This window comes from Delphinus delphis, chromosome 8 (genome assembly GCF_949987515.2).
Source record: "Delphinus delphis chromosome 8, mDelDel1.2, whole genome shotgun sequence".
Classification (NCBI taxonomy): domain Eukaryota; kingdom Metazoa; phylum Chordata; class Mammalia; order Artiodactyla; family Delphinidae; genus Delphinus; species Delphinus delphis.
The window spans coordinates 94,347,119-94,373,545 of NC_082690.1; the positions used below are offsets into that span (position 1 = coordinate 94,347,119).

At 38.7% G+C, this 26,427-nt stretch overlaps 2 long non-coding RNA genes across 2 annotated transcripts; both read left to right on the plus strand.

The window, feature by feature from the left end:
• Window positions 1-81: 81 nt before the first annotated feature.
• On the plus strand, window positions 82-26,427 carry LOC132429183 (uncharacterized). Its single transcript, XR_009520309.1, has 3 exons — window positions 82-197; window positions 2,484-2,555; window positions 25,831-26,427. It is a non-coding gene; the product is annotated as an uncharacterized lncRNA (long non-coding RNA).
• LOC132429880 (uncharacterized) lies at window positions 5,773-11,721 on the plus strand. The gene is made up of 3 exons (XR_009520405.1): window positions 5,773-9,141; window positions 9,495-9,564; window positions 11,282-11,721. It is a non-coding gene; the product is annotated as an uncharacterized lncRNA (long non-coding RNA).

The window sequence follows — 26,427 nt, forward strand, 5'->3', positions numbered from 1 at the left end:
TAATTTTATGCTAAACAGTGTTAGATTGGATTTGCGGTTAATGTTTAAAAGCCCATGGTAAAGAAAATTCTTGTTTTAAAGATTATTTCTAGGAACTTGGTTTCTAAAAGGAAAAGGAAGTTTGGGGGAGAGTTTGGCAGTGTTTATGGTTGCAGCAAATGAAGAATCAACCCCGTTTGCAGCTGGTGTTGAAACTGGTAAGCAGTTAATGTTAATCTGTTACTGTTTAGGATGAATATATCTTGGCTTTTTAAAAAAATCACTTTTAACTAAGTTTAAGCTTAGTGCTTTCTTTTATGTAATGGAGTGTCTCCATAGGATCTAATGAGTCAGATTAATTTGGCGTGGAGTTCTGAAAGGGGAGGGGCAGAATCCTCCCAAACACTAATAACGCTTTGCTGAGTTTCCTTCACAATTCACTGAGCCAGGGTTGGGTTGGAGGGAGTTTCTCTGAGGGGTTTAAAGGCTCCCCACTGTGCTTGCTCCCCAGTTACGAGAGCGTTGGGTTACTGAATGAGGACTAGTTTGTCTGTTTACATGGAGAAAAAGAAGCCAATAGCACTGAGGCTGAAGGAAAGATAAGATTTTTATGGCTCTGAACCCACTTGTGTATTCTTCTTTATAAAAAGCATTTACCTACCATGTCAATATTTTAGAAAGAGGCTTTTAGCCTGGCTTTTTTTTTTTTTTTTTTTATTAAGAAAAGAAAAACATTGCTGTTATTTCTGACCCTCATTGCCTGCACTGTTGTAGGGTTTGGAGATATTGGAGACTGTCCACTTTGTTCCCGTCAACCTCACCCAACGCCACAGCCCACCGCCATTGCTGGGAGGCTTCAGGGAAATGGGTGGAGCTGAGGAATAGATGCCAGGTTACTTTAAGTCTCTCTTCTTTTGGCCTTTTGATTCTGCCTTCCCTGGCTACTCCCACTTCAGCGTCTGCTTGTTGTACTGAGTCAGGGAATGAAGTTAGAGATGAAGAAACTGAGGCACGGTGTAGTTATATGCTTATCTTCATTCCCTCGGGAGCATGTGACGGGCAAAATGAGAGGCAGAACTCAAGCTTTTAGTCTGGGTAGAGACCCCGGAGGTCACGTTGCTTCTGACCTAGAAACTGGTTGGGTCTGTGAGTGGCCAACTTTCCTACCTGCAAAAGAAACCTTTGCTTTGCGCGTGCATATTATACCACAAAGTTTACATACTTGGAAAAAATGGCTTAGGAAATTGAAGATAGTCTAGGGTAACATGAGGAAAGGAATTTTTTAGTGCTTGTGCGTGTGAATTTTTAAAACTCTAAAGCGTCAAGGTAGTTTGAGCAGGATACTTTCGGTGATGTGAATAATGGTATCTGTGGTTGGCATTCTTTCTTGTGGATCTAATTCACCTTCACTCTCCAACTTTATTCATCCATATGTGAATCCCAAATGGATGTCCTGGCGAAGAACAGGAAATTTCTAGGGTCTGTTGAGTGAAAGCCCACAAGTCTCTAGTAGGGAGTGAAATTATTTATGTTTCGAGTATGGGGAGGTACCATTAGCCAGACTGTGATATATGCATCAAAACCCAAAAAGAAAATTGGAATATGCCCTAAAATGTTGGGGAAAGAAATGTCAGACAAATCTTGGTGGTGTTAAAAAAAAAAATAGCTAAGTGGGGTATGGTAGAATCATATAGAGGGAAGAATTAGAAACAGGTCTAGGAAAAGAAATTCGGGGAGAAACAGCATAATTAACACTCATTAATACTCAGTTTGAAATAGTAGATCCTTATGTGAAATTAAGGGAAAATGTAAGGGATCTGAAAGTTTTCCAAGCCGAAGGTAATTTTTCTTTGGAGAGAAGGCATGATGTGAGTTAATGAATGTAATCCTGAATTAAAGTGGAGAAAAAATTATGAGCACAAAGAGGAAGAGGGAGGAGCAGGATAATTGTTTTTAAAAATTCAGCCTAAATCCTACTCTGTCTTAGAGTATTAGTATTTCTGCCTTAGAGTAGGTAGTGTTTTACACATCTCTTTCGGGGGAAATTGATTTGAAGTTAGAAAAAGCCTTTTGAAAGAAAGTTTAGAGTTTGGATTTTTTTCTTTCACATATTTATTTGAAATTTAGACTATAGAAACTATATATAAAGGAGGCATTATTATGTATTAGAAAACATCTTAAAAACAGATATAGTTAATGACTTCAATATATTGAAAGAGTATTAAAACTATTGAGCCGTATGCATAAAAACAAGAAAAATCAATGGCAGAATAAAACGCAGAACAAGTATAAGAAACTACTACCTTGTGGTGGTTCTGTGATAAAATTTAAACTGTAAAACAAGATGGTTTTTTATTTGACAGCATTGATTTCATTAAATTCTATTTAGGCCTTGCTCTCTAAAATTAAGACTAAAAAGATTCAAATATCCATCATCCTATTATGATTTTTTACAGAATAGACGTGAACATAATCATTAACCTGTATCTTTTTCATTTCCACAGGAAAATGTAAAAAGTCTTATCTCCAGACAAACCTTGAAGATTCTTTTTGAAAGTGAAACATTTCATCTTTAGGTAAGGAAACGTTTTCCATTGTTTATCCATCTGTTGAAAAGAGAGCATTTCGATTAGGGAAAGGAAGTAACATGTACTTAAGCTTTGCTTATCCTAACTGATGTCAAACATTATGAAGAGGAAAGAAAGCAAGATTTTTTAAATTAAATAAAACAAATTAGGAGGAAAATTTTGATTTAAAAAGATCAATTGCTTGGAAAAAAATGAATGCAAAAATTTTTTTGCACTTTCTCATAGGCTGACATGATAATAGGATTCCCATCATCCAGCTTTTCTAAGTATTTAAGGCATAAAATTAAAATTATATTTAGCAAAATCAGAAACTAGAGATTTTTCAGACAGCTAGAATATTCCTAAACATAAATGTAAACGTGTATGGTAATAAAAAAAGTAGACTATAAAAAAAAAGTAGACTATTTTGATAAATTTGAAAGACCGGTCACTGCTTTAAAAGCAGGCCAATGAATTAAAGTTAATTAAGATTTGAGAGAGAAGCTTAAACTCTGGGATAGACTCACAATATTGCTTTGTAGGGTTATAACGTAAATATAACCAATTAGTTTAATCAGGCAAGAACCTGTCCTTTGTGTGTGACCTCTTTTCAGTTTTTGCTTGTGTCATACTGGTAATGTCGGAAAAGAAAAGACACACTAACTTTTTGAGCAAAAAAGAATATTAGCAACTCATTCTGTTTTTGGCAGTAATTCTATTAGTGCAGTTTACTTGCATGAACAGTATAAATTATGTATATGAAAATCAGATGTTTTAAAGCAAATAAACTAAAACTGCAATTAAAACGTCTAAACAAACATTTAGAGATGCATTGTAGCATTTTATGAAGTTAAAAGGATAAAAGAAGTAGTTACTGAAATTATATATAGAATCTGTTGTAAAATCTGCAAATCTGTACATTCTAGCTTTGTCACCAGTACCACATTTGGAAAAAGAAATAGATTGCAGTGTTTGACTTCTATTAACACATATTCTCAAGAATAAACAAGATTTACCCTAAGTTTAAATACGTTAATACCGTTACATGTGAATATTTAAAAAAAATCATAGTATAGAGGTTTAGGTTTTTAAGAACTACACGTAAAAATTCATGTGATAAAACAGAATCTAAAACTTTGGGAGAAAACTACTAAATTTTTGGTATGAATTTGACAAATTCATTTCTAGAATACATTTGTTATATTATAAAGAAACTCACGTTAATATTAAGTATATAGGTTAAGACTTACTTAAATTACGTAACTGGGATATACTAAACTTCTAAGTTATTTTTAAAAGAAGAATTATGGTAACCTAAAAAGAAATAAAATTACTTCTATTTTAATCTTTAAATATAGCCCTTTAATATACTAATTTTTAAATCTTATAATTTGAAAGATAAAAGCAAAGCAAAGAAAAAAATGACTAACCTCCTAATGGAAAATATAATCTCATAGCACTGAGAAGAGAGTTGTAAGCATGTAATACATATACGAGGAGATAAGTTTCATTTCTGACTTGTATCTTAGCCTTTCTTATGAATCATATATTTTAACATCAGGAGAATAATATATAAAATATGCATTAAATTCTTATGGTCTGGCAGCTATTAAAAAACAGGGGGAAAACAATGCAACTTCTTCTACCTAAATTCTAACTGAAGTGTTAAGTGAAAATTAGAAAAATACAGAAGCTAAAATAGTATAATGAACTAAAATTCAAAACATATATGTATGTATAATTTTTTATGTCTTGGTATGTAGCATTAATCTTAACTGTTAATGAAACTACGTACTGTAACATGAGTGAAAAAAATAAATGATGGAGAAATATTTTCTCATTGTAGTTTACTAGATCAAAACATTTACTAATAAGCTAAATGTAATATTAAAAGATACATTTAAAATAGAATATTGTAGAATAGAGTTTTGCTGATGATGTATCTTTCCAAGAAGGCTTTGGGTTTTTGTTTGTGTATTAGGATTTCTGAGTTTTGTGCTTTGAAATTCAGGATACATTTTGAGTGCTCTTTCAAATGACAAAATGCTCCAATGGAAAAATCAGACATTGTGTACATTTTATTTTATATTTGGGTATAAGAAAAAGAGCAGATACTTTAGGAGAATTCCAGTTGTTGTTTTAGTGCATGCGTCAAATACCAAACAATTATTTTGTCTGTCAGTCAGTTACACGTCTGAGTAATTTAGTTTGTGTAAGTACAGCTTAGACACTTAATTTATATTGGTGATACAGTGAGCTCTAAATGTGATTGTCATCTTTACTGAAATTATGGGCCATATATTTAAAAGAAATGTATTTTAAACCTTACTTTTAATTAAAATGCAAAAGACTTTAAAGGAGTTCTTTCGTGAGAAAAAGATGTGCTGTGCAGTTTTCTGAAAGTATGAAGTCTTCGTTTATTTTTCAGATTATATTAAAATGTTTCTTTACCTGTTGTTTGCTGATATTTTAGTCAGAAAGGAATAAAGCAGCAGTTTATGCTATATCTGATTGTCTATCAATAGAAGAGAAAAGGGAAAGCAAAGTATGTTGGCACATGAGGTTTTCCCTTAAAAAAAATTTAACTTGAAATTTAAAAGATATATTACCCACAACTAATTTGTCTTATTAGGACTTATTTAGAGTTGCATGAATTTCTTAGTCAAATATTTGAGGAAATTCGTCTTATAAAATGGAGAGATGTAGAACATTGTGGTCAGTTACAGGATAGTCTTTCTCTCTTGATTCCCAGAACTTAGAAAACAGATTTTAAATTAATAAAGTTGAGTACCAAAAGCTCTAGGCTATAATAATTCATAAAAATGCCAGAAAATTATAAGCGCGAAGGGGAAGATTAATTGAAGTTAAATGTCCCCGTAAATGATAAACATTTGGCACTGTGAGGACAGCTCTGGAAATAACAAAAAGTTCTCTGTCAGGGATAATTTTCTGGGCAGCTGAGGTTGTTTGTATGATGAAAGAAGGCACCAAGATAGCATAACTGTAGCTGCTTGACAAAATTTCCAAAGTTAGTTTCGGACTGTGAGGGTAAAAGTAAGTGCAACAATTGGGAGTTGGGAGGGGGAGAGGAGAAGGGCTCGCCAGCCCCGGCGCCACGATAGGGTTAACCGCGGCGCCGCCCGGCGCACTCTGGGAGTTGTAGGCCGCGGGCATTGTGGGAGTTGTCGTAAAAGTCCGTTTTCTCGTTGTGATGGCCGCCGCCAAGGCAGGAGTTGGGGGATCCTGCCATTCCGGACGGCTTGGGGGGCTCTCTGTACCGTTAGAGGGCCCCCAACAGCCCCCAGGTTATCAAGAGCCTGTTAGTTGTGTGCTTGGGAGGTGGGAGAGCGGCCTGACGGGTTAATTCGAGGGCCTCCTGTCGTTAGATTGGCCGGGGGTTGGTGGGGGGGTCCTCTGGCGGCTACCGGCTTGATGAGGGGCCCCAGCCTGCCGGACCCTGGCCGTCTGGCCTTGTGCCTTTGAAATGGTTAGCGCCTGAGAGTTTTGGAGTCGCCTCTGTTTTGTTGTGGTGTGTGTCCTGCGCCCCTCCCGCGTTTCTTACAGCGCTCCACTCTCCACGTAGTCGGTGATGCTCACGACCCTGTTTGGGGTGAGGTTGGGCTCGTTTTCTTGGGTCTGGTGGGATTTATGCAAGAGCTGGGATTTTGGAAAGGGTGGACAGCAGTAGCTTGGATGTTGTCTTTTGTTTTAGGTGTAAGAAACTGTATGAGTTGTAAGCCTGTCGGTCGTGAATGTGTGATTCCCTGTCTCTTGCATGTGGTGAACCTTGCCCTTGTTTGCTAATGCTGTGAGGCAGTGGCAGGCAGTTCCTTCTTGTGAAATGCTTTTCTGCTAACTTGGATGTGTTCTTAAATCTTTGGAGCTCTCAGAAGAGTGTTTTGCAGCTGTCTGTAGAAAGCTGTCTGCAAAAATGGATTTAAAACAAATGCCAGTATCACAGGTACTACCTTTAGTTCTAGGGAGTAAGCCCCTTTGGCTTCTCTGGTGCTCTGAAGTTGTTTAGGAACTTTGGGAACTGTTTGGGAATCAGATTTACTTTTACCTGTGTTACCTGACTCTTGGCTCACAGGGTGCTTCTGCATGTTGGGACACTTTGATCTTTGTTATTGGGTATTTTCTCAACATGAGGCAAAAGGAGACACTGTGCACTGACATGTAACTTCACGTATTAGCATCTCCAGATAACACCAGATTGCCAAGCAGGTCAGCACCTGCCTTACCTACTGCAAGAACTTGGACCTCACTATTTCTGCCACCATGTGTTGGTCCATAAATTCTGCCTTATAGTTTGGTTGTTGTCTATGTAACTTGAGACCTAACTGGCCATGAAAAGCCATTTCTCAGACAAGGTTATTTAAAAGCTTTCCCCCCCACCCCTAAGTAGAACTGGTGTCTAGAAAGTTCTTTCACTCAAGTTTGGTGAAGTAGGGGATTTGAAATAATGTACAATAGATGTTTGGAAATCAGCTATCAGTTTTTAGTTTGGGGGGCAGGCCACGTTACAGAAATTATTTATAGAGAGAGTAAAAAAAATTATGTTCCATTTTTTTCTTGGTATTTTGGAGCATCTAAAACCTGTTTCTGTGTCATTGCATTGGACCACTTTCATATATCATTAAAAAGCCGTTTGATGTTTTGTAATGAAGTAGGATTTCATAATTTTCCTCGTCTGAGTTTGCTTAGTACTTGACTACTTGAGAGTTTACTAATGGTAGAAAAAGTAGCAAAGCTGGGTGCGTTTGTGTGTTTCTGCTGAATGTGGTTTGGGGTATAAATTGGTAGACTGATATTGTTGGCTTGCTAGTCACGTCAGTTCAATTCTGCTGCTGATGTAAAATGTGTTCTGTAATACATAAAGTTCTTTCCTTTCCTCTGACCTGACCCCAATGTGTCTCAGAATATTAGCTAACTTTCGAGTTGAAAAAAGATTGAGAAACTTACTTTTAAATGGTCTGTGTTGTCCACATTTGTTATGGTTTGGTGATGCAGTAGAGTAACTGGTGGGTTGATCTTGTATCTTAGGAAAACTGGATGGCTAGAAGTTGTAGATTTGTAGAATCATTCAGAATCATTCAAAACCAACCACAAGCACAATTTGCTTTGAAAGAAGATACATTAATTTTAAATTGCCAAGTTACCTTTGACTTGCGTTAAGCAGAACAGATGGTTCATAAGAAGGTGCTTTGAGAGTGGATGGGTGTTTATAAGTTTAGAGATAAACTCTTCAATGCATTTGCAAAGAACCCTTCTGGACATTTACGAGTAGACACATCTCTTGACGAAATGGTGAGGTTTTACACCCAAGAATTCTAACATTTGGCCCCTGAGGCCTTTATTTTGTACTCTGCTTTCCATCTCCATCACTTCAGTTCTGCTGCTGGTATAAAATGTGTTTTGTAATACGTAAAGTCAACAGTAGTTCAGAAAAAAATATGGCAAAATCCACTGCCTTTTGGAGAAGATGATCCCTAAGGTTGTGTGTTGGATAGGTATGTCAAAAGCTGTCTTTTTGAAACTTAGGCTTTGCATGGTTTTGATGAAACTCCTTTCAATGAGACATAAGCCAAAGGGTAAGTTTCTTGACTTAGGTGTTATAAGTGAAAGCCTTCTGGTGTTCTGGTGTTCATTCAAAAAAGAGATACAAGCTTAGTTCCAGATAACAGGCATACTGTGTTTTACTGTGCTTCACTTTATTGCACTTAGCAGCTTTGGCGGGTTTTTGTTTGTTTGTTTGTTTGTTTTAATGTATTTATTTATTTTTGGCTGCATTGGGTTGTCGTTGCTGCGAGCAGGCTTTCTCTAGTTGTGGCGAGTGGGGGCTACTTCTCATTGTGGTTCACGTGCTTCTCATTTTGGTGGCTTCTCTTATTGCGGAGCACGGGCTCCAGGTGTGTGGGCTTCAGTAGTTGTGGCACATGGGCTCTAGAGCACGGGCTGTAGAGCGCAGGCTCAGTAGTTGTGACGCATGGGCTTAGTTGTTCCGTGGCATGTGGGATCTTCCTGGACCAGGGCTTGAACCCGTGTCTCGTGCATTGACAGGTGGATTCTTAACCACTGCACCACCAGGGAAGTCCAGTACCATTTTTCTAATAGCATTTGCTTACTTTGTGTCTTTGTGTCACCTTTTTGTAATTCAAATAATATTTCAAACTTTTTCATTATTGTTATATTTTTTATGGTGATCTGTGATCAGTGATCTTTGATGTTACTGCTCTGACTTGCTGAAGGCTCAAATGAGGGTTAGCATTTTTTGGCAATAAATTTTTTTTTTTTTGCCTTGCCTCGCAGCATGCGGAATCTCAGTTCCCTGACCAGGGATTGAACCCACACCCCCTGCAGTGGAAGTGTTGAGTCTTAACCACTGGACCACCAGGAAAGTCCCAATAAAATATTTTTTAGTTGAGGTCTGTACATTATTTTTTAGACATAATGCTATTGCACACTTAATGGACTACAGTGTAGTGTAAACAGTACTTTTATATGCACTGAGAAACCAAAAAATTTGCATGACTTGCTTTATTGCAATATTCGCTTTATCACGGTGGCCTGGAACCGAACCTGCAATATCTCCAAGGTACGTGGTAATAGAATTCGGAAGATAACAAAAAATTAAGTTTTTATTTTAGATTGTAGCCAAAATTTGGAAACACTTGTGGGGGTGGGGGTAGGAGTATCTATTTGAGGCTTTTTCTCGAGTCCTTTCTATTCCATTTCCCTTTGCTGAAAGTAAGCATCTCTTATTAATGTGTTTCTGCATCTGTGAACATTTGTGAGTGGCAAAACTGCATGTACAAGGCAACAAATCACCCATTCAGAATTTGGCCCTGATTTTTCATTTACATTATTTGAAGAGGAAGAGTTATTGATTGTACTTTGTGCACTTGTATGTGTATTTTGTTTTCTTCTGTTTAATACATTTGTTTTTAGATTGCGATACTCTTGAACACACAGTGTGTCTCCACCCCTCACCTCCACCTTCCTGGGAGAAAGAGGAAAGGTATTTAAAATTTTTACGTGCCTGTCAATTTTATTTTCTGATTCTTCCTACATATATTTCTAGGACAGAATACATTATCTCTGCTCTGCTGGGCCTTACTTTTTGAAGTCAGAGTATTACTCATATGATTTTTATGGGCAAGACACAGCAAACCAACAGTTACTTCAAAATACTCTGTCGAAATTAAAAGACGTTAATTCATTTCCATTTGAAAGAAAACAAGGTCACAAGCATATATCCTGCCACTTAAAGGATTCTAGCTATATCTGAAAGCTTCAGAAGACCTTAAGAGGTCATTTTGCTGTGTCCTCTGCCTTCCTTGTTTTTCTTTTTGTTTGACTTTCTCCTTCAGTGTGCCTGTGTGCTTCTAGAACTTACTAAACATTTTTGTTTAGTTTGGAATTTGTTTTTCCAAATTAATTTGCTTCAACTTTAAAAACCATTTTTATCTGAAATATTTGTAATAAGGACATTATTTTAATAAAGGATACTTGTCATATTATAGTTTTATAATTAAAATGCTATGCATATTATATTTCTATGTGCTGGGGAAAAATGAGTTAATAACTACCTTAAACCTGAGCACAAAGTGCCAGAATTTGGCGTGCAAAAACTCCAGGACATACAGCTTTACTTTGTTTTTCTGTTATTAACAGTCTTTAGTTAATCAATCGATGCATGACTTGTCATTTTCAGACAAGTCTTGCTTGAAGACAGTATTATTTCTTGCCTGACACTCTCATGAAATAAGTATTTGTGAAAAGTTTTATTGAGACAATATTAGAAGTCCTTGAATTCACATAATAGAAGAAAGCAGTTCTGTGTGTATTTACTAACCAAAAAAAATTATTTGTAAACTGCTTTTGTAGTTTGCTTTTTTTAACTCTGAAATAAATACATGTTTCTGGATTTTAAATTGTTTTTAAAGAAGTGTTTTTGAGGGGGTGAGGACCATATTGTCAATGAAGTTGTATTAAAAGAGTGGACAGCTTTTTTATTTTAGTGTTAAACAAAGGTGTAGCGTATGTGCAGTTTATGAGGGGAAAGAAAAGGCCCATTGTATTAGAAAGTTAAAATGAAGACATCAGTGATTTTAAACTTTTGGTGCCATTTGTTCTAATTTTATTATACAATTTTAATTTTTTTTTTTTTTTGGGCGCACCACGCGGCATGTGGGATCCTAGTTCCCCGACCAGGGATCGAACCCATGCCCCCTGCACTGGAAGCACAGAGTCTTAACCACTGGACCACCAGGGAAGTCCCTGAATTTTTAATATAATGGGATTAATTTAAAGATATCTGTGAAATGGTTTATTCTTTGAGAAGCTCCTATAACATATATCATTAATTTTTTGAGATATATAGATTTCAGTAATTTTTTCATCCTAACAAAAGACTTTTAGAAGGAAACAGTGAAGTAAATGAAACTATCTTATATTCTTCTACCTGAGGAGGAAAACTTGGAAAAAACATAATTTTTATAAATGAAAAGTTTTGAGATATGTAATATAAAAAGTTTTTATAAATCAGTAGGAAAAGATGGAAGGGCTAAGCCATGGTTTGACAACTCACAGAAGAAAAAAAAAAATCAATAATGTGGCAGACTGTTTTCCAAAGTTGGCCACAACAATATCTCCCAGCTCACATGTTCTTCTACAACGTGATGTTACTCTGTCATCAAAAGGTGGCATCTCTCCACTTTCTTGAATTTGGGCAGGGCCTTTGAGTGCTTCAACCAAGAGAATACGGTAGAAGTGATGGTGTCCCAATTCCAGGTGTGACTTTTACCTTGCCTGACTTCTGTTTCCTGCCTCTTGGAAGCCAGCCACTACATAAGAAATCCATTTACCCTGAAATCACCATGTTGTGAGAAGTCCAAGGTCATAAAAATAGGCCCTGGAGACTGAGACATCAAGTAGAGAAGCCAAGGAGCACCAAGGAAACTGAAGAAGTAAAGTGTAAGTGAAGTCATTTTGGAAGTGGACCTTTCAGCCCCAGCTGCCTTGGCTATTGCTGTGTAAATCAGGGGAAACGCCCAGTGGAGCCCCTCCCAATTTTTGACCCAAAAATATCATGAGCAAAATAAAATGGTTTGTTTTAAGCTTCTGAGGTTTTGAGTGCTTCATTATGCATCAACAGATCACTGGAAAAAGGTACTGAGAAGAAAAAGATTTCATAATTTATAATAGATGGCACTATTGGAGAATATATTTTCATGTCTAAATCCAACAAGGAGCTAGTATCTATAATACAACAAGGAATACCTAGTGGAATCTAGAAAAATGGTACAGATGAAGCAGTTTGCAAGGCAGAAATAGAGACACAGATGTAGAGAACAAACATGGACACCAAGGGGGAAAAGCGGTGGGGTGGGGGTAGTGGTGGGATGAATTGGGAGATTGGAATTGACATATGTATAAAATAGATAACTAATAAGAACCTGCTGTATAAAAAAATAAATTTCAAAAAAAAAAATATAAGGAGGGCTTCCCTGGTGGCACAGTGGTTGAGAGTCCGCCTGCTGATGCAGGGGACACGGGTTCATGCCCCGGTCCGGGAAGATCCCACATGCCGCGGAGTGGCTGGGCCCGTGAGCCATGGCTGCTGAGCCTGCACGTCCGGAACCTGTGCTCCACAACGGGAGAGGCCACAACAGTGAGAGGCCTGCGTACTGCCAAAAAAAAAAAAAAAGAAAGAAAAGGTAAGCCAAAGACTGGGAAAAAATATTTGCAACACATCTCAGTAATTGCATTTCTAAGAATTTAATATAAGATAATCAGAGATGTGTATAAATACATACTAGTATTTGTTTCAGCTTTATTTATAATAGCTGAATACTTGAAACAACCTAAATGCCCAGGAATAGAATATTTAGATCTATCTATGAAATATCCATACGTGGAGTCTGTCAAGCCGTTAAAAGTTATATAGAAAATATGACTTGGAAAAATGTTTACTACTTTAAGTACAAAGGCAGATTACAATATAGTATGCACTCTAGCTTTTGCTTCTATTTTTATTTTGAAACTGGGTTAATAGAATACATTGTTCACTATCTCATTGACAAATGAGGGACAAGTGGAATTTTTGTGGTATTGTGCAAATGAGATCTGAAAATCTGCTACCTCCATATGTATTATTTCTTCTCATCAGAAATGGACGAGATTAAAAATTTAGAGCAATGTTCTTTAGCACTAAGGTAGACCAAGTTCACCATTTCCTTTTACTATAAAACGAGGATTATACTCACTCTGAAGGATATTGACTAATGTTTATAAATCCCCCAATTGATCCCCTTAGGTCTGATTTATTAAAAATCTCCCTAAATTTGATTAAGAGGACACTTACTTGTATCCCAAATCAGAAGAGAGTTGAAATGAGACTATAACAAGGGCAAAATTGTAACTAAACATGGATCCTCAGTACATTCCCTGGGGTATGGAAAGGGTCAGAATATCTCATCCCATCTATAGCCTGTATGTAAAATTTCCCATCTACTGGTTGAGCAGCCCCAGAGCAGGAGTTCAGGACCACTTAGACTATTGAATATTTCCACCTTGAGGCAGGGAAGGTAAAACAGGTCATCTGATAGTGTTTGAACCTATATTAAATAGGGAATAAAGAGACTGTGAAATTCTTTGATTAGTCTCTATCTTGGTGTCCCCAAATTTTCATTTCATGATTAAAAGAAAGAATGGATTAACTCCAAGATCTCCAACTTTGCACCTCCAACTTTGACCAACCCTAGAACATCAAGGAAGTTATCTAAACAGGCAAAAGGACTATTAAATAATTGTATATATATTTTCAGTATCAGTTAATTTTTTGAAAGTAAAGTAGAAAAAAATGGTAATGTTCAAACATTTTAAACCATGTCTTCTATATACTTGGAAATCTGTACTCAAAAATTACAATCTTGTCCAAAAATTGTTTTTCTTGTCTTCTCTATAAATTTGCAATTAATTGGATTTTTAAAAACAGGGTCTTTTATGTTAAGCCCAGATTATGAAACGCTTTGTATGAATAACATATATTGTCCATTTTGGATATCAAGTCTTTTTCACATTTGCATTTAAATGATCAAAATATCTCATTCATGAAATGATGAATGAGTTTTTTACTTATGAGGAACTTGTGAAAATATTAAAATTGGGCTCTTTGGTCTCTCTACAAATTCAAACCAAAAAGAGACCTATGTTAAGAAACTTACAGAAAGAGTGAGTATTCATTCATATCTCCATTAAATACACATATATAAACATATGATAAAGTGCAGAATGTAGTTATAAGATAATGCTGAAGGAAAAAAATGTCTAAGAGACAGGGTATGGATTGGGAATAGAAAACAGAGCCCTAGGAAGTACTCATGTGTTGCGCAAAGGTTGTTTCTCCCTAACAAAAACTAGAGTTTTGTTACTGAGTCCAAGCTCGCTCTGCTTGCTGCATGACAGACCAATAAATTGGGAGACGAGGTGTTGAGGCAAGCAATAGCGACTTTATTCAGAAAGCCAGTTGTCCAAGAAGATGGTGAACTAGCGTCCCAGATGTACCATCTTATGGGGTCTGGATGCTAGCTTCCTTTATAGAACAGAGAGGGGGAGGAGGTGAGGAAGTAAAGTAAAAAGGCCATAAGTCTTGCAGAATATCTCCTGGTTTTGGCCAGCCTCGGGGAGGGGGTGTGTTAATTTCTTCTTTTCTGCAGCCATTGAGAAGTGGGCAGGGTCAGGGTGTTTCCCTGTGGGCTGAACAAAGGCACTTTATTTTAACATTCAGGCAGAGGGGCAGGGTTCCCTGAGGCAGGCCATTATGTATGCCTATAGCTATAGACAGAACAAAAATAATGGAAAGCAAAGGTCAAAGTAAAAGAAAGAGATCCAACATGGCGTCAGCTTTTGTTCTTCCCTGCTACAATTTCATAGTTTTATTTTCAGATGATTTGTGTGCCAAAGAGCTATTGTCATTTGCACCTCTGATTTTCATTTAATACAGGTATGCTAAAACCAAGAGCAGTTTTTTCCTTTGTGTCCAACTATAAATAAAGACCACTTGCTTTGTGCTCCAAGAAGAAGCTATTTCACCATTAGGATAATCACAGTCTTTTTTTTTTTTTCTTCTCCCTTCTGTTATTCACAAAGTGGACTGTTGTTTTCCTAGCTGGCTTGTTTTACACATGTTTCTGATGATTTCTTTATTTGTGGTGAGTCTGGTTACTGATTTTACATCTGTCTTCAGCAATTCACTTCTAGCAGTTCTTTGTATAGTTAGCTAGATACCTATTTTTGCAGCTGACTTAAACTTTTTTTTCCATGTAATCCTACTTTCTTGTTTGCTTTAACTGGTCATTAAAATGTTCTCAACTTGATGAATCTTCCAAGTATGTATGTTTGAAACTTGCAAAGATAAAAATGGTATGTGGTGTGTGACTTAGTGGTATTATAGTTTTAAAAAGAGCTGTTACCAAATGCAAGTTCGTGTGCCTGACTAACGTAGGAGTTTGGAGCAGAAAAATGTTTATTGCAAAGAACGTAAAAGGAGAATGGGTGGCTCGAACTCAAAAAACCAGAACTCCCTAATGGTTTTGTTGCAGGAAGGGGGACCCCTTCCAGGGCCCGAGAGTGGGCTGTTGTCTAACTCTCGGAAATGAATTGTCTGAGGAGACACGTGTGCTGACAAAGCAAGAGACTTTATTGGGAAGGGGCAGCCCAGTGGAAAGCAGGAGGGTAAGGGAACCCAGGAGTACTGCTCTGCCATGTGGCTCGCAGTCTCGGGTTTTATGGTGATGGGATTAGTTTCTGGGTAGTCTCTGGCCAATCATTCTGACTCAGGGTCCTTCCTGGTGGCGCACACATGGCTCAGCCAAGATGGATTCCAGTGAGGAGGATTCTGGGAGATTGGTAGGACATATGGACCTTTTGACCTTTCCCGAATTCTTCTGGTTGGTGGTAGCTTATTAGTTCCATGTTCCTTACCAGGACCTCCTGTCAAAATAACTCATGCAAATAGCTACTGTGGTGCCTGGCCAGGGTAGGCAGTTTCAGTCAGAGTTTCCCCTAACAGTTTTGGGGGAGTTTTACAGGCAAAATTTGGGGTGGTGGCTGCAGGGGGTGTGACTTTCTTCTGATTTGTTGGTGGTGAGGTAACTAGAGTGGTGTTCCAGGATTGTGCTCAGCCTGAACTTACCATCCTCCGCCTTGACAGGGCATTAGTTCCTGTAGCAGAATTCAAAGACACTGTTATGTATAATCCTTGAGGAGGAACCAGGACCCAGCTCGAGTTGCTGCACTATTGTTTCTTGGTTGCTCCTCCTTTGTTCTGCATTCCCTCACTTCTCTGATTAGCAATTGTTTGAATCTGCCCTTTGGAATTCAGGGAAGGTCTTAGGACGTTAAATGAAGCCCATTTCCTACAAACAAGAAACAGGGGACATAGAAAGGATTTGTACCTGGGAGCCTCACAGGGTCCTGCTTGGTTCCAGAGCCATTATAATTTTAGAGATACATGCTGAAATATTTTTATAAATGATATGTTTTCTGGATTTGCTTCAGAATAATTTGTGAAAGGGGAAGTGGATAGTGGTATAGATGAAACAAGAGTGGACATGAGTTGATAGTTATGGAAGTTCATTATGTGTAGGAGTTCATCAAATTATTGTCTGCCTTTTCATGTGTTTGAAATTATCCACAAAAAAGGTAAATGTAGGGACTTCCCTAGTGGTCCAGTGGCTAAGACTCCACGCTCCCAACGCAGGAGGCTCGTGTTCAATCCCTGGTCAGGGAACTAGATCCCACGTGCCGCAACTAAGAGATCGCATGCTGCAACTAAAAGATCCCACATGCTTCAGCGAAGATCCTGCGTGCAGCAACTAAGACCTGGCGCAGCCAAATAAATAAATAAATATTTTAAAAAGTAAATGCATTTTGAAAAGGTTTAATAACCTTACGCTAATAACCTTATAATAACCTTTTATAGATCATTAGGATAAAGAGAAATACACCAGTGAGCAAAAGACATGAACAGGCAGTGTGCAAAAGAAAATATATAAATGGCAAATAAACATATGAAGAAAATTTCAGCCTCAAAAAAAATGCAAATTAAAACAATGTGTGATTATATTATGATTTATAATGAGAAACATATATTTGGTCTTCCTGCACTGTTCCTGGCTCACAGCTCCCCAAACGCTTGGAATTTCTGAAGTGAAAAGAACAATGCGAGCATCATTTGTTATAATATTTGCTCTTCTGTAATCAGTTCCTTGAAATAGCTCCAGAGCCATAAGGGTGATAGGAGTGTCTTGTTATTCATAGCCAGCTCCTTTGAACCGCATCTGAGTTTATGTTAATGAGGTGACTTTTAGAAAGCTCCTAAGGATGGGGGCTGGTTGCCAGGGGACCCAACAGTGATTAGAGGGTTGAAACTTTCAGTCACATGCCTCCCCCCACCTCGGGGTGGGGGGAGAGGGGCTGGAGGTTGAATCAATTGCCAACAGCCTAATATTTAATCAAGCATGTCTACGTAACGAGCCCTCCAATAGGATGGTGTTCTGAGAGCTTCCAGATTGCTGAACAAGTGTGTGTGCTGGGAGAGTGGTGCAGCTGGAGAGGGCATGGAAACTTTGTGCCCTTTTCCCACACATCTTGCTTTATGCATCTCTTCTATCTGGTTCCAACCACCCCGCATTTCGGTGTCTCTCACCTTCTGAGATGGCCCACACTCTGTCTGTGGAGTGTGTTTCTATCTTGGCCACTCTCACTTTCCAGATGACCCCCATGCCCTGGGGCTGCTCTTGCCTTTTGAGACAAACTGCATTCTGTCTATGGAATGTGTATCTCTCTAAATGAATCCACTTCTTACCTGTCACTCTGTCTCTGAATTCTTTCTGCAACTAGACATAAAGAACCTGAGTTTCCTTAAGTCCTGAGAGCAGGTGTGTGATCTCAATTAAAAGACAGTGGGTTCAAGTCCCAATCTGAGGTGCAGGGTTTCCCTACAACCCCTTTCTCAGGTTCTATTAATTTGCTAGAATGGCTCACAGAACTCAGGAAAGCAGTTTGCTTACTAGATTACTGGTTTATTGTAAAAGGATATAATTCCTCCTGTTTCAGTAGGAACCTCCAACTTATAACCAGTCAGTCAGAAGCGCAATTACAACCTGGATTTGCATTTGGTGTCTGAAGTGAGGGCAGTCTTGTGGGACTAAGCCTGTGGGATCTTATGCTATCTCCAGCAGATAGTGTCAGGATTGAGTTAATTTAATTGCTCACTAGTGTTGGAAAACACATTTGGAAATGAGAGACTTTTTTTCACCTGTAGAATTGACTGAGGAAAAAATTGAGTGATAATAACTACTGTTGATGAGGAAGAGGTAAGGCAAATAATCTACCTGAGACAGGAGGGAAGGGGGCAGGGCACAATCTTTAAAAGAATGACACAGCCATTGAAGATATGACAAAAACTAGTTAGAACCTACTAGGGCCAGGGACTTCCCTGGTGGTCCAGTAGGTAAGACTCCATGCTCCCAACGCAGAGGCCCTGGGTTCAATCCCTGGTCGGGGAACTAGATCCCACATGCCTGCCACAACTAAGAGTCCACATGCCACAACTAGAAAGATCTTGCATGCTGCAGTGAAGATGCTACGTGCCACAACTAAGACCCAGCACAGCCAAAATACATACATACATACATACATACATACATACATAAATATAAAAAAAAAAGATCCTACTAGGGCCAAGATGGTGGAAGATTTGACTTCCAGTAGACCTTGAGCCTCATTATATGCTCATTGTAATACACTAGCATATGCTAAATGACACACCCACAGGCGCCACGATAGTTCTAAGGCCGACCATCAAAGGCCAAAAATGGGGCGGTGGCCCAGTTCCTGGGAATCCCCGCCCCCTTCTCCAAGACAGAATATTCCTCCCACTCGTTAGCAGATGAAATTACCAAGCCCATAAAAACTAACCACCCCATATTTCAGGGCTTCTCGCCTTCTGAAACGGTCCACATTCCTATGGAATGTGTATCTCTCTAAATAAACCTGCTTTCACTTTACTACAGCCCACTCTTGAATTCTTTCCTACGCAAAGCCAAGGACCCTCACTTGGCAGCCCCAAACCTGGGACATGACCATCCTCTCGCCCCCCATTTTCCTGCAACACACCCACCACTAGTAGATATGTAAACCCAGCAGGCCTCTCAGGTTTCTTGGTTATCCTCTTTGTCTTCTCCAAAAGGTAGGCCTTTGCCATCCCCATTTTACACGTGAGCTAACTAAATACTAGAGCTGTCCAAGGTGATACAACTTCAGACCTGTTATTTTCCTCATACTACTGAAAGAGAAGATTCTGTTTTTGAAATATTTTGCAATATATATAATAATGAGTTGTTTTCTGACCTGGGTGATCCAAGATGATTGTGAAGCAGAGCAGACATAAGCCCAACCCTGTCATTCCCTTTCCTGCCCTTTTCCTTGCCCTCCAGTCATGCTATTCTCTTCCTCCTTGAACTCTTCAGCCTTATACCCTTTAGGCATGCTCTTCCCTCAGTTCCCTCCATACCTGGGTGCTAGGAAAGAGGGGGGGGCAGCTATTTATTTCTCCATTCCCCATCTTGTTCAGAAGATTTTGAGGAGGCTTATTAAAATTCTCATTGCAAAATGAAGAAAAATAGAAGGGAGCTAGAGATAGGAAAATATGTTTAGGTCCCCTACATAGATAATGTGAACATAGTTCACTAACTATCTATTTCACAGAGACATACCCAGCATTTTGACTTTTCAACATCCCCTGTAAACTGAGTAACAGGAGGTGGTATTCCTAAGATCAAATCACTCTTGAGTAAGAGGTGACAATGAAGTTGGTAGACTTACCAGGTGAGCCCCAAAAGCAAGACAAATAGTAACCAACTAATTGTGTACTATTTTTAACAGCTTGCTTTCCCCCCTGCAGATAGTAAACAAACTGATTTGGGCTAGGTGAGTTAATAAAGCATAGCTTCTTTCCAATTCTTGGTTTTATGACGGAAAAATCGGTGAGTTATAACTTAAGTAGAACCAACAGATGAGCTATATAGTTTAAAAATTGTGACTGATTTTACTTTTCAGCTGGAAATTATTGCTCCCTGCCACTAACTTTTACACTTTTCCTTCTACAATAATAATCCATTCGATCATTTAATGGATACTTATTGAGAGCCTATTATATGTTTACCAGGGCTATACTAGTGAATAAGACAAAGAGAACTTTATGGTGCTTAAAGTACGGTTGGGGCAGTATGGATCTTTGTGCTTTTGAGGACTGTAGAGAAGGACCTTATCGCTTACGTGTAGTGAACAAGATAGGAGGGCAGGGGCCAGAACCAGGTATGCTTCTTTAGGGCACACACACACACACACACACAGCATTAGTTTTCTACTGTTGATGTTACAAATTACTACAGATTGGTGGCTTTAAGCAACACACACTTATTATCTGACAGTTCCATAGGTTAGAATTACAACATGGGACTTACTGTACTAAAATCAAAATTTTCGTTTTGGAGGTTCTAGGGAAGAGTTTTTTTCCTTGCCTTTTTCAGCTTCTAGAGGCTGCCCACATTCTTTGGCTCGTGGACCCCTTCCTACATCTTCAAAGCCAGCATCATTGCATCTCTCTGACCATTCGTCCATAGTCACATCTCCCTTTCTGACCAAAGCTGGGAAAGATTCTCTAATGTTAAGAGCCCGGGTGATTATATTAGGCTCATGTGAATAATCCCCTCATCTGAAAATCCTTAACTTAATTGTATCATCATAATATGTTGTCATATAATATTCACAGGTTCCAGTGTTTAGGATGTGAATCTTTGGGGGGGGCGTCATTATTCTGCCTAACACATACATATATGTACAAAGATAGACATGTAATGAGTTTTAAAATCTATATAGAATTTTTCTCAAAAAATGTGAAATAAAGGAACAAACAATAAGACTACACCCTCAGAGGAATAATCATTGTAGAAAGAATCAAGTTTTTCACATATGTATTATTACTATGTCTCTGATGAGATATTGCCATTGATACTGAGGGGAAAAAATGGAGAGCTACAGCTACAGTAAACAACGTGAATAATTCTTAGAAACATGATGTCCAGTAAAAAAAGCAAGTCCCAGAAGACTACACAAATGTAGGTCTTAAGTCTATGTATGAGTTTCCTTGGGCTGCTGTAACAAATGGACAAAAGCTGGGTAGATTTAGAGAATGGAAATTTGTTTTTTCACAGTTCTGGAGGCTAAAAGTCCTAAATCAAGGTATTGGCAGGGCCATGCTCACTCTGAAGGCTCTAGCGAAGAGCCTTCTTCCTAGCGTTTGGGGGTTGTCAACAATCCTTAGCATTCTTTGTCTTGTAGCTGCATTACTATATTCTCTCCCTCACATGGCCTTCTTTCTTCTGTCTTTCTGTGTGTTTCAAATCTCTTTATAAGGACAGTCACTGGATGTAAGGCCCACTCTAATCCTGTATGACCTCATCTTAATTTGATTACGTCTGTAAATACCTTACTTGCAAAGAAGGTCACATTCATAGGTGACCATAGGGACCATTACTTATGGAATGCCAGGAACTTCAACATATCTTTTGTGGGAACATAGTTCAACCTACAACAGTCAGGTTTCCCAGGAAATAGACTCTAAGACTGAGATTTGCTTTCAGGGCACTTATTTATGGAGTACTCTGGGGAACAACATCAGTAAGAGAATGAGGGAAGCAGGATCAAGCTGAGGGAGAAGCTGAGCTTCAATGCAGCAGTAATAGAGGCCTCAGCCAATTCCACAGGGAGCTAGGGGTGAAGCTAGGTTGGCCCTTCAGAGATGTCTGTAATTGAGATAAGTGGGCCAGGCTTTTGTACTTCTGCATTAACCAGGCACTGGAAGCAGGCTGTCCACAGGAGGGACAAAGCAGCTCCCTTTGGCCAAGGATAATGCCCATAGAGGGACACAGCTGTGAGCTCTCAACAATTAGCACTCTCCTCAAATGGATGTCTTGATCCTGCTGTGGGTGTCTGGGTTGCATCCCCCAGCATCCATTTATACTATGGTTTTTGTGTTGTTTTATTTATTTATTTATTTATTTGGCTGCCTGGGTCTTAGTTGCAGCACACCGGATCTTTTTAGTTGCGGCATGCGAGATCTAGTTCCCTGACCAGGGACCAAACCCTGGCCCCCTGCATTGGGAGCATGGAGTATTAACCACTGGACCACCAGGGAAGTCCCTACAATATGGTTTGTAATAGATCTCAAAAATAAGCAAAACTAAACAATATATTATTTCATATAAATTTGTGATAAAGTATTTATATGTATATGTATTTTAAAAACATTTATATGTAAAAACAGCAGAATGACACACAACATTTAGGAATGTGCTTACCTCTGAAGTGTAGGATAGGGTAGCTTCTTGAGTCTTTGGTTCTTGAATTGGATGGTGAGTTTAGGGTTTTTTTTAAATTATATTTTGATTTATAACTAACTCATGTATTTCAGATAATCTTTTGTATATAGCAAATATATTTACAAATATAATAAAGGGAAGAAAGAAAAGAACCAGGTGAAAGTCATAGAAATTAAGGTAGCTAGAAATTTTAGAAAAAAAAATGAGTAAAGATAGCAAATCCTGAGTCCACTGCTAAAGGAAGCATTTAGGTGAAGAAACACTTCACCTGAAATTCACTATGTCTTTTTAAAGGTATATTGAGTAGAGGAAGAAAGTGGGTGGCTTATGTTTGTATGATCACAGTTTGTACTTTTTTTCTTCTTTTTTTATTGAAATATACAAAATATTTATTGTTGACATACAAAATTATGCTAGTTTTAGGTGTACTGCATAGTGATTTGCCAATTGCATACATTATGAAATTATCACCCCAATAAGTCTAGTAACCATCTGTCCCCACACAAAGTTATTACAATATTATTGGCCATATTCCTTATGTTGTATATTATATACCTGTGGCTTATTCATTTTATAACTGGAGATTTGTACCTGTTAACCTGCTTCACCTATTTCACCCACTCCACCACCCTCTCCTCTGGCAAACACCCATTTGTTCTCTGTATCTATGAGTCTTGTTTTCATTTTGTTTTATTTGCTTTGTTTCTTACATTCCACAGTTAAGTGATATCATACATATTTGTTTTTCTCTGTCTGACTTATTTCACTTAGCATAATACTCTCTAGATTCACTCATGTTGTTGCAAATGGCAAGATTTCATTATTTTTCATGGATCAGTAATATTCCATATATATCTCTATGTATCTATGTTGAGAGATATATATATATATGTGTATATATCTTACATCTTTTTATCTACTCATCTATCGATGGACCCTTAGCTTCCATATCTTGGCTATTGCAAATAATGCTGCAGTGAACGTTCGTGTGCATGTATCTTTTTGAATTAATGTTTCCATCTTCTTTAGCTAAATACCCAGGAGTGGAATTGCTGGATCATATGGTAATTGGTAATTATATTTTTAATTTTGGGGGGCACCTCCATACTCTTTCCCATACTGGCTGCACCAATTTATAATCTCACCAACAGTGCATGAGGGTTCCCTTTTCTCCCCATTCTCACCAGCACTTGTTATTTCTTGTCTTTTTGCCGATAGCCATTCTGACAGGTGTGAGGTGATAGCTCATTGTGGTTTTGATTTGCATGCCTTTCCCTGATGATAAGTGATATTGAACATCTTTCCATGTGCCTGTTGGCCGTCTGTATGTCTACTTTGGAAAAATGTCTAGTTAGGTCCTCTGCCCATTTTTTAAACAGGTTGTTTGTTTTTTTGATATTGAGTTGTATGAATTCTTTATATATTTTGGATATTAACCCCTTATTGGACATATTGTTTGCAAATATCTTCTCCCATTCATTAGGCAGCCTTTTTGTTTTTGATAATTTCCTTTGCTGTGGGAAAGCATTTTAGTTTGATGTAGTCCCATTTGTTTATTTTTGCTTTGGTTTCCCTTGCCTGAGGTGACATATCCAAAAAAAATTTCTAAGACCAACGAGAAAGACCATACTGCCTATATTTTCTTCTAGAAGTTTTATGGTTTTGTTACAAGAAAATGGGGCACAAGAGGATGGTCATGTCCTGGGTCTTGGGCGAGTTCCTGGGTTGGGCCACCAAGTGAGGGTCCTTGGCTTCACGCAGAAAAGATTTCAAGAGTGGGCCACAGTAAAGTGAAAGCAAGTTTATTTAGAGAGATACACATTCCATAGGCAGAATGTGGTCCTTCTCAGAAGGTGACAGTGGCGCCGAAATATGTAATGGTTAGTATTTATGGACTGGGTACGTTCATAGACTAATAAGTGGGAGGATTATTCCAACTATTTTGGGGGAGGGGGGATTTCCAGGAATTGGGACATTGCCTACTCTTTGGCCTTTTATGGTCAACCTCGGGACTGTCATGGCACCTGTGGGTGTGTCATTTAGCATGCTCATGTGTTACAGTGAGTGTATAATGAGGCGCAAAGTCTACCGGAAGTTGAATCTTCTGCCATCTTAGGCCTGATAGGTTTTAACCAGTTTCTGTTGTATCCTCAACAGCTAATGGTTGTGCTCTGCCCCCTTCCCTCCTTTCTCACTTTTAGGAGTTACATTTAAGTCTTTAATCCATTCTGAGTTTATATGGTGTGAGAAAGTAGTCCAGTTTGATTCTTTTGCATATTGCTCTATGGGGCTCAGCAGTGTGCTCCTCTCTGGTCACCAGAATGATATGCTCTAGGGGTGCCCCCTATGTGTACACCCTTCTGTTGTGGTGGGCTTGACTACTGCGGGCTCTTGGTAGGTGAGGCTGGCCCCTATACTGACTGACTGCAAGGCAATGCCTCCAGCAGTGGCTGTGGGCTTGCTGGAGCATGGGGTAGTCTTCCCTTGAGGCTGTCTGCATGGTCCAGGGGTTATTGGGGCCACTTCTGCTGCTGAAGTGTGGGGGCAGGTGCCTGGTGCTAATAGACTAGATGGAGGGTGACAAAAGGACACTTGCCAGCAGCAGTGTTATTAGGGACGAATGAGCTCCCCAAAATGGCTGCCACCAATGTCTCTTTTTCCAGGGGGGAGTTCCAGTTGCCTCTTTCCTCTCCTGGAGACTCTCCAAGATGAGCCAGTGGGTCTGACCCCGGCTCTTTTCAAACTACTGATTCTGTGCTGGGACTTGGGGCATGTGAGATTTTGTGCACACTCTTAAGAGCAGAGTCTGTGTTTCCTACAGCTCCCTGGCTCTCCCAAACATAAGCCCTGCTGGTTTTCAAAGACAGATGTTCTGGAGGCTCATTTTCCTGGTGCAGGAGGTGCACGACCTTCGGGCTGGGGAGCCCAGTGTGGTGCTTGGGCCCCCTGCTTCACGGAGAGGACCTCAATGATTGTGATATTTTTCCCATTTGTGGGTTGCCCACCCAGGTGTGTGGGTCCTGACTATACTGCATCTCCATTCTTCCTACCTGTCTCATTGCGGTTCCTTCTTGATGTCTTCAGTTGTGAAAAATCTTTTCTGCTAATATTCAGGCCATTCAAATAGATAGTTGCTCTGTAAGTAGTTGTAATTTTGGTGTGTCCTTGCTAAGAGGTGCGTACAGGGTCTTCCTACGCCACCATCTTGGCTACCTCTTCACAGTTTTTTTACTAAAAAAAAAAAGTATGTGTGTTGTATACATCATATAGCTTTATTACACAGAAAAAGAAATGGAAGAATGCACTCCAAATTGCAGCTGCATTAGTGGGAATAGGAAATGAGGTGGGATGGTTTTTATATACTTCTGTGAGCTTTTGAAGCTAAAAAAAAAATACTAAAACTGTATTTTTTCAATCATTTGTTTCAAAATGATTGGTTTAGTTTTATATGTTTACAGAAGGTTGCATGAAATGTGAGCATTAAGTTCTCTTATAAAGTAGGTGATAGAGTAGAAAAGAGCACTGGATTTTTAGTGCAGACAACCTGGTTCTAGAAACAGGCCTACTACACCAGAGTGGTTCTTAGGCAAGAAGTTCATCTCAAAGAGTTTGCTTCCTTGTTGAAAAAATAAGAGTGCTAACATGATATTTGAATGGATAATGTATGTGAAGTCACTTTGAAAACGTTAATGCAATATTGAAGCATATAAACGTTAATGCTCATGTCATGGTAATACTGTTTGTTAAAGAAATTAAATTTTTACTTTTTGGAAACCTCCCAATTTCTAATGTCAAAGGTTTGTTTATCATGGCACTATTTCTTTTTAACCTAGAATTGAACACCTCAACTGAACTTAAAGGAGAAATTAAGTGCAATATTTTGAACTGCATTTAAACGAAGATGAGATAGAAGACAGAACTGTTATAAATATGTAAGTTTTATTATACGGACAAATGAAGGATTCAGCTCTGTTGTACTGTATTCTTTTTTTTTTTTGCGGTACGCGGGCCTCTCACTGTTGTGGCCTCTCCCGTTACGGAGCACAGGCTCCGGACACGCAGGCTCAGCGGCCATGGCTCACGGGCCTAGCCGCTCCGCGGCATGTGGGATCCTCCCGGACCGGGGCACGAACCCGTGTCCCCTGCATCGGCAGGCGGACTCTCAACCACTGCGCCACCAGGGAAGCCCTGTTGTAATGTATTCTTAAAAATTCCTAGCTTCTGTGTAATTCTCTAATTATGGAATTTTGTTTCATTATATTGAACTACTCCTGATTTCACCATGAAAATCTGACCTGGAACTCAATTTACAGAAATACTGCAAATGAATTTACAATTAAATGGGAATATTGGTATATTAATATGATACAATTTGGTTGATTCCCATTTTTTTCCATATTAAAGATTATTCTGAACTCTAAATCTTTTAA